Raw genomic sequence first — 11,621 nt, 5'->3', positions numbered from 1 at the left:
CACCAGCTCGGTGTTCACTATCTAACACCGGACTTTTTGCAGTGTAGGCACGCAAAGGCCCCAAAGGGCGAATTCGTGGTTGTGCGCGATGACTGAGGTCCACGGAAAATCACGCATAATCTGCACATTATCACTAATGAACTGCGTATGAATCGCGCATGATTCGCCCATGAACGCGATAGCGGCAACATTTTCGCGAACAATCTCTGATATTCCACATATATTTCGCGCATTGTTCGCGTAAGAACTACGCAAACTACGCAAAAATTACGTAAAACAGCGCAATACTGCGTAATTACGCGAAGCCGAGTTTTGAGCTGCTCAAAACCTGGAATCGTGTAAAGCGTCGATTCGGCGCACATCGGCGGATAACTACGAAGGTTCCACGTCAGACAAACTCATGAAATGCGCAAATCGCGCATGTATCGCGTAAGGCTCGAATTTCTTACGTGATTCATGCGTTTACGCGACTTTTGGGCAGTGTGACCGGGCCTTTATCATTAGAGAGAAAGCATCACTTAGGCCAGCCACTACCTCAGATAGTCCCTCCTCTAATTTAACCTAAAGAAATTAATAGATTATTGAATCGACGTGCTCACCCTCCCCCCCCCCCCCCCAAAAAAAAAAATCCGAATACACAAGATCAGATCATTGCCCATCTCCCCCCCCCCCCAAAAAAAAAAAAAAAAAAATCAAGACAAAATAAATGTTTTCACCTTCCTTTGAAATACATGAAGAAAATATGAAATTGAAGTTAAAAAAGAGGATGGGATCTTTTTGAATGCTAACATAATGTGTTATAATATACGCTCAATATCAGAAAGTTGGCCGAACTGATAGCATTGCTTGTGTGTTTGATTTCATATTCGCATAGTATGTATGTATCATATGCATTTTTATTTCAAAATGTCGTTATCTCATGGGGTATTGAAAGTTTGGTTGGTTTGGCTTGATTCATTGTTTTATTTTACAGTTTTTAACAAAACCGACATACCCACAAAACAGAAAGGTGACTTCTTTAAAATATCAAAGTAATAACTCATTTATGAAATACCGGAAATATAGAAATCAATTAACATCAGTAATAAGATTGTCCCGAAAATTGTATTATTCAACTAATATAGAAAAAAAGAAGGATAATCTTTTTTCATTGTGGAAAACTGTCAATGCTCTTATGGGAAAGACGATAAAAGAAACTACCAACTCTATCATTGACAATGAGGAAATTACTGATTTTACCACAATTGCCAATTCATTTAATGATTATTTTATAAATATTGGTCCTAGTTTAGCATCTAATATGAATTCATGTAATACAAATGTTACTGATTATTTACCCAATCCTTGTGAAAATTCATTATTTCTCACGCCTACCAATGATCATGAAATAATCAATGTTGTTCAGAATCTGAAAACAACTAAATCGAGTGGGCATGATGGTCTTAGTGTTCATTTATTGAAACAAATAATTTTTTACATTGCAAGCCCTCTAACTCACGTATTTAATATGTCTCTTTCAACAGGCATTTTTCCGAACTCATTCAAACTTGCAAAAGTTATTCCCATTCATAAAAAAGATGACTTTAAATTAATGAGTAGTTATAGACCAATTTCATTATTACCAAGTATATCCAAAGTTCTTGAAAAAATTGTGTATAAAAGGTTATATCAGTTTTTACAAACCAATAATTTATTGATACCCAATCAATTTGGATTTAGAAGTGGATATTCTACTGACTATGCAATCGCTCACATGTGTGATAAAATAAATGAATCTTTTGCTGATAAGAAGCATGTTATAGGTATATACATGGATTTGTCGAAAGCATTCGACACCATCGACCATGAAGTATTGATACATAAACTTAATTCGTATGGAGTACGAGGTCACGCTCTGCTTTGGTTTATAAATTATTTGCAAAACCGTCAATAGCATGTTAGTTTTCAGTCTTATGAATCACACAAACTTGATATTAAATGTGGGGTACCTCAAGGCTCCATTTTAGGGCCTCTGTTGTTTAACATTTATATAAATGATATTATAGGTTCTTCTCCATCTTTGAATTTTATACTTTTTGCTGATGATACATCCATTATTACATCAGATTATGATATAGGGACCCTTGTTAATCGTTTGAACACTGAATTATTGAATATATTGAATTGGTTTAAATTAAACAAGTTATCTTTGAATGTTAATAAGACAAATTTTGTTCATTTTAGAAAACCCTACTCACAGGATCTTAATGTCAACATATCAATTAATGGGTTTTCTCTTTGCGAGAAACAGGTTATTAGATTTTTAGGCATTACAATCGATTCTCATTTGACATGGAACGAACATAATAATTACTATCCTGTTTACAAAGGACCCTATCAAGAAATATTGGTGTACTCTGGAAGTTGAAAGATCTCATATCAGAACGATCCCTGATTATTTTATATAATTCTTTAATTTTACCTCATATATTGTATTCAAATATTGTATGGGGAAATTGTAGTATTACTAAACTGAATTCATTGTATTTACTCCAAAAGCGTGCTATTCGTATTATTACTAATTCCACATATTTATCTCATACAGATCCTTTATTTCATCGTTTGCATACTTTGAAGCTTCAGGACATCCACATTTTACAAATTGGTATATTTATGTACAAGTATGCAACAAATCAACTTCCCTCTTTATTTCATAATATTTTTCACTTAAAGGACAAGTTCACCTTCATAAACATAAGGATTGAGAGAATGCAACAATATTAGTAGAACACATCAGTGAAAGTTTGAGGAAAATTGGATAATCGATGCAAAAGTTATGAATTTTTAAAATTTTTGTGTTGGAACCGCTGGATGAGGAGACTACTACAGCTTGTGAGTCATATGCGTACAACAGTATAAAGAAAATGTAAAAGAAAATTCAACATATTTTCACTTTTTTCGCATAATGAAAGAGCACTTGACTTGCCTCTTTCTAAAGGCAGGGGGAATAATATTACTCATAACATTTGTCGGTAACGAGTCAGAGGAATGTGTACTTTTCTCAAAAGATGGAATTTTGTGAAATTCTCTTTATATTTTCCTTATATTGTTGTACGCATGTGACATCTAAGTTATTCATACACTGCAGTAGTCTTCTCATCCAGCGGTTACTGCACACAAACTTCAAAAATTCATAACTTTTGAACGGAATGTCTGAATTTCCTCAAACTTTCACTGATGTGTTCTACTAATATTGTTGCATTCTCTCAATCCTTATGTTTATGAAGGTGAACTTGTCCTTTAAATTCGAATATACACACATATCCAACCCGCCGTTCGACAGATTTTCACCTTGTAAACCCCAAAACTGTTTTAGCTCAGAAATCAATAAGACATTACGGTCCCGATGTCTGGAATAACCTACCTGATCAATTAAAGCAGTGTACTTCACTTTTTTCCTTTAAAGCTCATTTAAAAAAGTATTTATTATTGAAATATGTTTCCAGTTAGTAGTCTTTGATCAATGTACGTTTTCTTTTTTTTTTCTGAAGTCTCAGTAAGCCCTGATCCATGCAAAGCGTTTTTTATTGTCTACTATACCATGCAGCAGTCAATGGTGCTGCGTGCTGTTTTTTTCGTTTTAAAGCGCCAAGTCACTATTTTTCTTTTCTGTTTTTTTCTGTAGCAAAATGTGTTTTGTGTATTAAGATTAAGAGTTTTATGAGTACATATATAATTGGTGTTGTATTACATTGGTGTCACATATTCAGATAGGGCCTCATCCACGTCAAGCTCTGCTTACGATGACGGTCCCCTGTACTGATTTCTCCTTTGTAAATAGATACAGTATGCCTTAATAAGTTATTTTGATTCATAATTATGCCACTTCAGACTGAATGTTGTTACGCAAATAATTTTTCTTTGTATTGATTTGTATGTATCTGTATCATTTTGTTTTCATTTGCAATTGTATTCGGAGAAAGAAAATGCAGAAATAAACCAAACAAACAAACAAACAAAATAATGTCACTCTTTAACAAAAAAAAAAGTCTTAAGCAAAATTATTTCGCAGGGGAATTGCTACACCTCTTGACAAACTTCTACGTGAAAAATAATGACAGTGATCTTTATAGTCATGCATGAGTGACTTTACATCCACGGCAATCGGGTCACTTTTGAAAAGTCACAAAAGTTAATTTGTGGGGTATGTGAAACATTCTGCTTCTGATGGATGTTTCAGTGGTGCTGTTATCTTATATTTCATTGTGTCACCCCTCCCTTTTTCAACCTCGCGGAATACAAAATAATGTACGATTTGCGAGTAAAATAAGGGCAAATGTGGGGGAAAAAAAGAATAAGCAGAATGAAAGTGAAAAAAGTCGATCCCGATCAACACGATGAAGGAGCACGAATAGATTAGATTTGCTGCGTTTTGATACGATCCAAGACAATCTGATGCGATGATCACGAACAAAAATTGATCGTGTTAATCGTAGAAAATTTTTGAACCGTCCAAAAATTTTCTACGATTAACGCGATTGCCATGATTGACCTCAAGATCTGATACAATCTGATACGATCTAATAAAATCATCACGATTGCTTCACGATTTCAATCGCGGCGCCAATCGTGATAGTGGGAACCCCGCTTGACGTTCTGACTGCAAAGGCACGACAAGGTGTTAAAATCATTGAAGTGAATATTGTAATCTTTTTTCCCGCCATTTTTTCTGTGTTTTGTGTTAGGACTGAAGAAGAGAGATAATGGTCAAACTCATGTAATCTGAGAAAGAGCTAGAGTACGAGTGGCTAATTTTGTTTTGGGGGTGAGACGTGAGTAGGAGCTAGGCACTTTGGCAGGGGGCAATGAGACAGATGCCATTTTGCCGTGATTGCTAGAAGACCTGCTCAAGCGAGGGAGTCTCATGAGAAGGAGAGGGAGCAGAACGTTCTGCACATAAGATTCTCTTGCGATAACGAAAATTGGCGGCGAACATTCCCGGCAAAAATTGTCCAGAACGGGGTGGGGGAGGAGGGGGCACAAGTTCAAATCCTGCCACAATGTTCTGTCTGTCCCAAGGCCAGCTGGATCAAATTCAAACTTGACACAAGTGTTCCTAAAGAGGTAAAAAAACTATCGAATTTGAGGGACATTAGGTCTTAGGTCATAGGGGTTAGAAAAGGCATAAAGCGTCATCTCCTAAATGCTAAAGAATGGATAATCAGATTTTCACCAAACTTGTAGACTGTAGTTATGCTGAAATAAGAAAAAAACAATTAACTTGGGGAGGGGGGGGGGGGGGGGGTGAGGTCAAACTAAACGCCAGAGGTAATATGAGTTAAAAGGGACATAAAATAAGCTTAATGTAGCAATAACTCTAGAACAGATAATTGGTTTTTCACCAAACTTGTAGAGTGTGTTCATAATGAACTACAAATGTCGCTATGTGACTGGTCATGCTGATAGGGAGCCTATTCCTCCGCTATCTCGCACTATTCTTTCAAAAGGCCTGTATAGTACATCTTGACAATATGAGATGACAGTTTCACATAATAGCCAAGAAAATGAGCTGACATGTTTGAAAATTTGACGGCACAACCCCAAATGTGTTGACAGGTGCATTCCTTAAGTTGTTTCAGAGAGCAAGTATTCGGAACCTTGAGCATTTTACTGGACGTTTAACCCTTGCCCTTTGACCCCATTGCCCACAACTTTCTTCAAATAGTCAACAACTGGTAACAACGACAATACTTTGAGTTGTTTTCAAAATATGAAAAAAATAATGACACGTTAACATTTTCACTTCACCTTTGACCCCATAGTGCAAATCTTTCCCCTACAGGATCCTTGTGCAGTAATGCATGTATCATATTTACCTTGAGTAATTTCAAAGGTACGGAAAAAATAGTATAATATCAATACTAAACAGTAGAATTCTAGCCTTTTACAGAACAAGTTCACCTTGCACATGTGGATTGATAAATACAGCAACACACACGTATTATAGGTTTCCTGGCCAATTTCGTAAAATTTCATTTTCATTTTATGTACATTAAAATTTCTTTGTTGAAGCAGAGCAGTGACTTTGGTCAAACAATTTTACGTTTCTTTCAAATACATTTTTCGGGCGCCCAAATCACTGGTCACAAATTCAAATTTGGATTCAATTTTCCATTTGAGCATGGATTTCCAAGTTTGTACATTCAAATTTGTGCGTTGGGCTCTACAAGCACTTAAAAAGCCGCTTTTGAAATTTCGTTTTTGAGCAAGCGATTTTCACAACTGAGCATTCAACTTTGTATCAATGCACTGATGTACTTTATACTACACTTATAAGCAAGAGTGATTATGTCCAGCTAGTCATTGAATGTGACTTTTATTTTTTTATCTTAAACGTCATCATCATGATCACCATTTGTTTATCTGTATAGAATTATCCAGAGTTTGTTTTTCTTTTGCTAAACATGTTATGTAAACTTCCATATCAAATACTTATTTCTTCATGTCATCACGTGGTGGCTCCCTTTATATCTAATTTGCATCTTTATTTTCATTAAGATCATCATATTTTGTCATCTTAATTGTAATCATCACACAGCTTTGTGATCTTCATTTTGCATACTCTTTTGCAACATCATGTGTGATCCACATTTACACATTTTAAACATTCCACTTAAAACGCAGTAAAAGTATTGCACTTTTTAATGGACATCGTACGTGTTTGATTTGAATGAACTTGTTTGGCCATATGCGATTTGAATACTCGGAAAAAGTTGGCAACAGGTGGAGATGAAGTTGAATAACCTTTCCTGAAAGTGTATTATTCATTCGAACAAAGGAAAACGATGTTGAATGACAGTATATTGATGCCTGAGCCAATTTGACTAAAAGGATGCTTCTAATATGAAATTGAATGACAAAACAATGGATAAGCTGGGAAAACTTATGGTAGAACATATCAGTGAAAGTTTAAGGAAAGTCGGACAATCTGTTCAACAGTTATGAATTTTGGAAGTTTCACTGCTGCCAAAAAAGAATACTATTACAGTTTGCGATGTTACATGCATAGAATGGTAAAAAGAAAATATGAAGAAAATTCAGCATAATTTTGCTTTTCTCACATGATAAATTAGCACCTGACTTGCCACTTTCAGAAGGCCGAGGGAATGATATCACCATTAACATTCGTCAGTGAAAACTTGAGGGAATATCACTTTTTTCATATTTCAAAGTGAAATTTTGGCTAATTCTCTCTTTATTTTCTTTATATTGTTCTACGCATGTGACATCACAAACTGTGGATAACAATTGTGACCCGCCACGACAAAAGGATCTGAAAGTCGCTGACGACTGAGACAAGAATATTGAATTTGAAGTCAGGTCATCAAAATCGGTCAAAACAATCGAATTTCTGTTTTTGACATGATTTTGTAGTCTCATGTTTCGTCTATCATCTGCCGAAATTTTAAAGCTAGATGATCAAAGAAAAATCAAGAAATTAGTGTTTTTTGTTTTGTTTTGTTTTATTTTTTCTTTAGCCATGAGGTTTCGACTTTTAACGAAACAAAATTGTGTCGGAAGATTTGCGTTTAGCGCAGCAGATAGACTCCGCCTCAACAATGAGGGAGTGATCTTATTGGTCAGTGCGTGGCATCCTGGTTACTGATTGGTCTTGAGTGGACCGCTGGCGCTCACTTAGCTTGAATGAACATCGCTTAGGTTGCTAAGAGCATACCTTTTATTGCCAAGAGGTAAAGACTGTGTTACTTCCGCTTGATTACGATTTCGTCGGAAGGAAAACTTTAAAGGCGGTTTTCAAGAAACGCTGATTTCCTAGACCACGCGACATAATCTCAAAAAATTATCGATATTTCCGCAACCGAATACTTTTGTGAGTCATGTTAGACACGGAATTAAAGCGAAATAGAGAATAATTACATGTCATTTATAGAAAATCGACCTCCCCCGATTTTTGGATCCTTTTGTTGTAGCGGGTCACAATTATCTATGCTTTATTGACGCAATATTGAATTGTACTTGTTTTGTATAAGCCTATATGTATATAATAAAAATATTTTATTTGTACTATTCAATTTTACTTTTTTATATCCATATAATACTGTATAGGTGCATATTTTTTGGAATCATTTGTAATTAAGCCTCGGGCTGCGATGAATAATTGGAGAAATAAAGATACCATTAATATATTTAAAAAAGGTTAACAATGATCTCGAGCTGAACTGGGAAAGTTCATGAGCTTGACGGTTACAGGTTCAAGTTTACAGAATTCAGCCATGATGCAAAGACAATGGTATCCAAAGAACTCATCATAGTTACATTTAGTAGCATAATAAAAGAGCGCTAGACATCACTCTTTCAGGAGGCAAAGGGAATCGTGTATACCCCTTGCGTACATTTGAAAAAAGTGTAGGCCTACTTTTCATTGACAATGATTTTTTTTTTTGGGGGGGGGGGGAGGGGATTACCTATACTTTCTTAATGCCATCATATTTTTATCGTATATGATACAGTATTGAACGTGTTTTGCAATTAATGTTCGGCTTTAAATAATGTGAGTTCTGTCGATGACTGCACTATGTTACACATTCGTTGCAAAGAGCGCAGACTAATGATAATGAATGGTGTATGTATACATGTGAAATTACACATTAATAGATAATGGCCATGTCACACCTTTCCGGGCAAGCCCTTTACTACCCGGAGGTCCCCTCAGATGACCCGCACATGACAGTACCTAGCACGTATCTCACCCATAGTGGCCCGGAGGTACGCACACAAATCTTTTTACCCGCAACAATTTTTAGGCCCTGTCACACCTTTCCGGGCAAGCTACACGGGCTTGTTGCCTGTAGGGATTTTCCAGCATACCGGACAATTTCTGAGGGCGGGCAAGGATTTGGGCGAGTCAGTGCATGTGTCGTATACTTGCTAGACGCGTTCTCCTTAAATTCTTTTTTTTTTTCTTCTTTTTTTTTTTTTTTTTTTTTTTTCAATTTTTTTATTAAACAACATCAAACAAAATTACAGAGATCAAAAACATGATTATACAAATAAAAATAAACAAGAAAAGAAAAAAAATAAGAAAAAGCAGCATACAAAAACCAATCATGTCAATTATGAATTACTAAACAATATACATTCTATCAAATAAAACAGTGTTATAACGAGGTTTTTAGGGACATATTTTTACCATAAACCCTTTGCTTCATCAGGTCCGTAGTCTGTCAAGATAAAAACAAACAATAAAAGGGGACCAACAAAATAAGTGACACATCCGGGACTCCGGGTTCAACTACATAAACAAGTTAAAAATCCAGTCTCCATTTTCGAAAATGTAAAGCAAGCGTACCCTTTTTCTTTGCCAAAAAATACTCTAAATCCTTGTTAGTCTTAAGACAAGCTTTCAATCCCATGAACTCTGGGGTGGTACCCTGAAATTTACAAATATAAATATAATATTTTACGAGAAGAAAAATATAAGTTAAAAATTTATCCTCATTTATACCAAACATTTTTTCAAACTCTGAGACGATTCTATTTGTACCTTCTTTCTGATTAATAATACTGATAACCTCATTCCAAATTGGCTTTACTTTCTCACAGTGAAGGAACAAATGAACAATCGTTTCTGGCGTCTTGTTACATAAAGAGCAATTTGGCGAATCTTTTCTTTTAATCTTAAACAAAAAATCATTCAACGCAATTGCTTTATGAAAAACTTTAAAATAAAAGGAACGAAGCTGTGTATTAATAGTACACTTAAAGTTCCTCAAGTGGATTTTCTCCCAATTCAAATTTTCACGGTCCACACCTAATCCTTCCCAAAAAGTGATACAGTTTTCAGGAAAACACTCATCAACCATAATAGAATATGCGTATTTAGGTACTTTTAAGGTTTGTACAAGCTTATCAACAATCTTTCCATGTATATCAAGATCATGTACATTAAGTCCATCCAACCAAGGAGAAGGAATGTTCTTCAACAAGAAATTATATTTTCTTCTATCATGAGGAGAAATGTAACTCTTCAAAAAGTTTAATACCTGGATGAGGGGGATTAAGAAGATCATGAATAAAAATAATGCCATTCCTGAACCATTCTTCATAATAAAAGAATTGCTTTGACCTAGATCTTACGTTTCTATTATACCAAATACATTGAAATGATCCCAAATACAAAAAATCATTATTATATTCTTTCTTTACAAACTTCTCTCTAAAAAAGTACCAAGTTCTCAATGAATCAGCTAGTTGAATACAGTCGAGTCTATTCAGAACAGTTTCAGGAGCATGAGCTTTCCATAAAATATCTCTTCTCTTGTTGAATTTATCTAATGCATATAACTCAATTTTTTTCCACAGACTATCATAATTATCATCTAAAAGCAGTTTAACCCATTGCAATTTTTGAGACAATGAAAAAATGTAGGGGTTAATCATACGAAGACCACACAAAGAATAATCATTACACAAACGCTGCCTCTTTACTCTGTCGTTGCCACCATTCCAAATGAATTTATAAAACATCTTATCAAGTTCTTTAAAGAACTGTTGTGGAATCTTTATACATAAAACTGAGAATAAATATAATAATTGTGGCAAAATCAAAGTTTTAATAACACAAGTCTTCCCAATAAGAGATAAGTTTCTGGCTCTCCAGCAGTTCAAATTTCCTTCAATTTGTTTCAGTTTAACTTTATAATTAAGATCATACATTCTTTTTAACTGCAACGAAAAATATATTCCAAGAGTTTTAAAAGTATCAGTTTTCCAAGTTAAACCTTTATCAGCATTTGGAAAATTTTGGGACCCCTTTTTTGCCCCAATCCAAATTGCTTCTGTTTTTGAAATGTTCATTTTACAACCAGAACATGCAGCAAATTCATTCAATACCTCAAACAAACTATCAAATGAAAGAGTAGACCCATCCAGAAAACAAGTTGAGTCATCAGCAAGCAGTGATATCTTCAACTGAGCTTCATAAATAGGAATACCTGTTATATTATCATTCTGTCTAATTGCAAGAGCCATTGTTTCAATAACCATTAAAAATAAATATGGAGAGATTGGACAACCTTGGAAGATTCCTCTCTCCATGTTAATAGGGGTTGTGAGAAAACCATTATTCATAACAAAAGATTTTCTAGAAGAATAAATGGTCCTAATCCATTTGATAAAACTCTCTCCAAAATTGAAACGTTTCAGAACTTCAAACAAGAAATCATGATTGACACTATCAAAGGCTTTCTGAATATCAACAAGAAGGATTGCCCCAGGGATATTATTAATTTCAGTGTATTCAATCACATCCATAATCAAACGAATATTAGAACCAATATTTCTACCTTTCAAAAATCCAGACTGATCTCCGTGAATCAGTTCTCCCAAATATTTTTTCAAACGATTTGCTAAGGTCTTGGCAAAAATCTTATAATCCACCGTTAACAATGAAATCGGTCTATAATTCTTTAAATAAAAACTATCTTTGTCTTTTTTAGGAAGTAAACTTATAACACCATTTCTTTGAGATTGGGACATTACACCCTTTTCCATTGAATAATTGAATGAATCCAGAAGCATATCAGAAATATCAGGCCAAAAAGTAGCATAAAATTCTACAG

The 11,621-nt window shown here is 34.7% G+C and overlaps 1 pseudogene; it reads right to left on the bottom strand.

The window, feature by feature from the left end:
• Positions 1–9,204: 9,204 nt before the first annotated feature.
• On the bottom strand, positions 9,205–11,160 carry LOC139724101 (uncharacterized; annotated as a pseudogene).
• Positions 11,161–11,621: the final 461 nt, after the last annotated feature.

The sequence above is a fragment of the Diadema antillarum genome, unplaced genomic scaffold (assembly GCF_040938485.1).
Source record: "Diadema antillarum isolate AM-2024a unplaced genomic scaffold, OU_Dant_1.0 scf00000207, whole genome shotgun sequence".
In the NCBI taxonomy this organism is placed as follows: domain Eukaryota; kingdom Metazoa; phylum Echinodermata; class Echinoidea; order Diadematoida; family Diadematidae; genus Diadema; species Diadema antillarum.
Note: the sequence above shows the minus strand (reverse complement) of the source record. Positions and strands in the feature narration are given on the sequence as shown.